Here is a 5,202-nt window from a genome sequence, read left to right on the forward strand (position 1 = left end):
TACATATTGGACAAAACATGTCCATGACATAGACTGATCAGGTGAATCCAGGTGAAAGCTATGATCCCTTATTGATGTCACCTGTTATTTCCACTTCAATCAGTGTAGATGAAGGGAAGGAGGCAGGTTAAAGAATACGTTTTAAGCCTTGAGACAATTGAGACATGGATTGTGTATGTGTGCCATTCAGAGGGTGAATGGACAAGACAAAAGATTTAAGTGCCTTTGAGCAGGGTATGGTTATAGGTGCCAGGTCCACAGGTTTGTGTCAAGAACTGCAGCGCTGTTGGGTTTTTCACACTCAACAGTTTCCTGTGTATCAAGAACGGTCCACCACCCAAAAAGACATCCTGACAACTTGACAACTGTGGAAAGCATTGGAATCAACATTGGCCATCATCCCTGTGGAACGCTTTTGACACCTTGTAGAGTCCGTGCCTCGACAAACTGAGGCTGTTCTGAGGGCAGAAGGGGGTGCAACATAATATAGGAAAGGTGAAACGAATATTTTGTACACTCGGTGTACAATGAATACAGTGAGTGACAATACACAGCTGTTTTTTCACTAACCGTAGAAAATGAGTTTAACTAACAGACATATATATGGGTTAACCTAACAGCCAATAGGATGTTTCTCAGTGTTGAGTCAGTCAGTGAGTGTAACACGGCCACTGGTATATATTTTAATAGTGTCCAGTTCTTCAATCTTTAGCCTGGCTACAGACTTGACTGGCCGGGAGGGGTGGCGGGGGTGGGGGGGGTGACGTGGGGCCGGGAGAGGAGGGGTGACGTGGGGCCGGGAGAGGAGGGGTGACGGGGAGAGGGGAGGGTGACGGGGGGGGGGGGGGGGGTGACGTGGGGCCGGGAGAGGAGAGAGGAGGGGAGGGGTGACGTGGGGGGGTGACGTAGAGTTGGGGGAGATGTTTGCTGCTCTGAGTAGCCCCAGCACTCCCTGATTCTGCTTCTATAGGACCACTATGCGTGCTGGCTATCATTTCTGTATAGAAATATGTTTTTTTTTTAAATATGATTTATCCAGATAGACATCTGCATCTTATTAGTTGTTGCAGCACTATTATTAAAAGAAACGCACCTCATAACGTTCAGGGGATATCATTCAGTGCAAGTTATGATAAAGCACATGCCTCCTAGTAGTCCACTCAGAGACCTGTTTGAGTGACAGCCAGCTTGCACAGTGCCCCTCCAGTACCTGGATTGTGGAGCGCTATTCCACAGTGCCCCTCCAGTACCTGGATTGGGGAGCGCTATTCCACAGTGCCCCTCCAGTACCTGGATTGGGGAGCGCTATTCCACAGGGACCCTCCAGTACCTGGATTGGGGAGCGCTATTCCACAGGGACCCTCCAGTACCTGGATTGGGGAGCGCTATTCCACAGGGACCCCATAAAAGGAAACCCCTCCTATAAAATGAGACAGACTGCCCTCCTCTACTCTGTACAGTTTTTCTGGGTGTGGTGTTCTGTGATGCTTGCACTCTCTTAGTCTCTTCACAACACAGTTGGTTGCACTGGTGTCCTGTATACCTTCTACAGCTACTGTCTGTCTGCTCCTGGTTCAAGTTGGCCCTTAGGCACAGGTCCAGGATCAGCATAACTTCCTCAAATCCTAACCATAATTTTGAGCGGGAGCTAACGTAAAACTGACCCTAGATCTGTGTGCATGGACAACGTCATCGTCCTACCTTTCAGCCTAACCCAGACCGACTTTGAGGTTTTGTTGTGTGTGCTGTGCTCTATTATAGTTAGTGCGCTTGGTTGCAAAATGTGATATGTGACTAAGTCCCAGCTCTTGTTACTGATTATTTTAAGTGCCTAAGAGAGGAGTAGTAACTGTTTTACAACGACTGATATAATACTTCACTAACTTTTTGTGGGTTGCTTAATTTTTCTCCTCGGGCCTCTGTGTTTTTCATATATCAGATGTTTATAATAAAATAGAGGAGGAAAATTGATGAGTAGCTTTGGAGTTCAGGGGTCAAACTTCTAAATATGAATGTAGAGCTTCTGGCCCTGCTCCAATACGAAGGAGGTATTCATCCAGGATCATCCTCTGGCGTTGTACGTACAATTGAGTACCTAACACAATTACAAATGATCTCTCGAACTCTCTTATGCTACTTGTGGAGTCTCCATTTCGGGGGGGGGGGGCGGTCCTAAAAAGTACACTAATGTATCCTATTAGCACCTTCAAAACGGTTGCATTGAAGAGATGATCAATGAACCAGAAACCCCTTAAACAGTCAGGCAATGCCCAAGCGCCATGGGTTTGAATTGTTTTCTGAGTTCAGATTTTATCAAATGAATGCACAAGTTGTTTTTGTGATTGAGTTTGATGTGGCCTACAGCAAGACTGAATAATAAAAACAGATTCACAATGCAAGTGAAAACTCGATTCTGAAAGATGTGTGTGTGCTTTTTATGAGTCAGGAGTGATTTATATGTACCTAATGCAGATTAAAAAATGTAAGCAAAAATATTTTTAGACCATCTCTTGCTGAGACAGTACTCACAGACCTGCAAACAGTATTCATGCATGTGACTGTTGTTTTTTAATGCATTGATGAACATAAGACTGTTTTGTAAATTGTAATGATTTGTGCCAACAGAATGTATATGAAACTAATGCATATGATCTGAGTTCAGTCTTTTAGTGATGGTGTTTCTATGAAGAACCATGAAATTCTCTTAAATAAAGCTGGATGTTGACATTTCCTACTACTACTGATGTTTGTTATAACTGCTAAAGTACAAAAATATATATTTTATTTCTCTTTAGAAGGTTCTGATGTAAGACTTACAATGTTGTACAAATATTTTTTACATGTTTCAAGTAGGATGAAAGCATGACATGAACAGGAGTGGCCACTAGAGTGCTATACATGACTACTGAACTGGCACGATCCCTCTCGGGTTCATCATACCCAGAGCAACTCAAGTTCAAAATGGAACCTTCTGTAAAACGCCAGTAGACGGCAGTGCAACACTATTATAGGGTTTGTCTCTGTGCTTCGTTGGTCCTGCCTTGAACTTGACCTTGACAGAGATCGGGCAAGGCACAGCAGCTAACTTACTACAGCTTGGTCCACTCCTTAGACTCAAGTAGCCTCTTGTAGTTCGGTGGAAACCCACCCAGTACAGGAGCAATTAGCGTTAACTGCCTTGCTCAAGGGCACATCGACAGATTTGTATTTATTTTTCACCAAGTCAGTTCAGGGATTAGATCCTGCAATCTTTCGGTTACTGGCCCAATGCTCTTAAGCGCTAGGCACTTTTCACTTACTCTTTCATACCTTGTATCATTCTAACACGCACAATGCATTCGGAAAGTGTTCAGACCCCTTGATTCTTTCCACACATTTTGTTACTTTACAGCCTTATTATAAAATGGATTAAATAAGAATAAAATAACATCTACACACAATACCCCACAATGACAAAGCAAAAGCAGTTTTTTTAAATGTATTAAAAATTAATACAGATGCTTTATTTACGTAAGTATTCAGACCTTTTTCAATGAGACTCGAAATTGAGCTCAGGTGCATCCTGTTTCCATTGGTCATCCTTGATGTTTCTACAACTTGATTGGAGTCCACCTGTGGTAAATTCAATTGATTGGACATGATTTGGAAAGGCACACACCTGTCTATATACGCTCCCACATTTGACAGTGCATGTCAGAGCAAAAACCGAGCCATGAGGTCGAAGGAATTGTCTGTCGATCTCCGAGACAGGATTGTGTCGAGGCACAGATATGGGAAGGGCACCAAAACATTTCTGCTGTATTGAAGATCCCCAAGAACACAGTGGCCTCCATTCTTAAATGGAAGATGTTTGGAACCACCAAGACTTCCTAGAGCTGGCCTCCAGGCCAAACTGAGCAATCGGGGGAGAAGGGCATTGGTCAGGGAGGTGACCAAGAACCTGATGGTCACGCTGACAGAGTTCCTCTGTAGAGATGGGAGAACCTTCCAGAAGGACAACCATCTCTGTAGCACTCCACCAATCAGGCCTTTATGGTAGAGTGGCCAGACCGAAGCAGCTCCTCGGTAAAAGGCACATGACAGCCTGATTGGAGTTTTCCAAAAGGCACCTAAAGGACTTTCAGACCATGAGAAACAAGATTCACTGGTCTGATGAAACCAAGATTAAACTCTTTGGATTGAATGTCAAGCGTCACATCAATCAATCAATCAAATGTATTTATAAAGCCCTTTTTATATCAGCCAATGTCACAAAGTGCTGTACAGAAACCCACCCTAAAACCCCAAACAGCAAGCAATGTAGATGTACGGTGGAGGAAACCTGGCACCATCCCTACGGTGAAGCTTGGTGGTGACATCATTCTGTGGGGATGTTTTTCAGAGGCATGGACTGGGAGACTAGTCAGGCTCGAAGGAAAGATGAACGGAGCAAAGTACAGAGAGATTATTGATGAAAACTTGCTCCAGAGCGCTCAGGACCTCCGACTGGGGGCGAAGATTCACTTTCCAACAGGACAGCGACCCTAAGCACACAGCCAAGACATTGCAGGAGTGGCTTCGGGACAAGTCTCTGAATGTCTTTGAGTGGCCCAGCCAGAGCCCGGACTTGAGCCCGATCGTCCCTTGACCCCTCCTCCACCCCTACAGCACCGGTTAGATGTCAATGTCATCACTTAGCTTAACTTTGCTTTCAGATGCAACTTATTTTTAGCTTTGGAATCCTATGCATTCTATTTGAAATTCTGCAGATTTTCGTAGGAATTCTATGAGCACGGATTCCATGTGGGTCTAGTCATCACTCAGCAAAACACCTGTCACTCAGTCAGTCTAGATATTATGAACTTCTTCTGAAAGAGTGGCAATAAAGGCCACTCTTTCACGCCTGTGATTGGCTGCTGCGGTGCAGGTTCTAATCCAGGCACTTGTGATCTCCCGTCTGAACTACAGCAACTCGATGTTGGCTGGGCTCCCCGCTTGTGCCATCAAACCCCTTCAACTTATCCAGAAAGCTGAAGCCCGCCTGGTGTTCAACCTTCCCAAGTTCCCCCATGTCACCCTGCTCCTCCTCACACTCCACTGGCTTCCAGTCGAAGCTCATATCCACTACAAGACCATGGTGCTTGTCTACGGAGCTGCTGCACATTGACTCTGAACTGCTACCCCCTATATATAGCCTTGCTATTGTTATTTTACTGCTGCTGT

Source organism: Oncorhynchus mykiss, chromosome 8 (genome assembly GCF_013265735.2).
Source record: "Oncorhynchus mykiss isolate Arlee chromosome 8, USDA_OmykA_1.1, whole genome shotgun sequence".
NCBI lineage: Eukaryota > Metazoa > Chordata > Actinopteri > Salmoniformes > Salmonidae > Oncorhynchus > Oncorhynchus mykiss.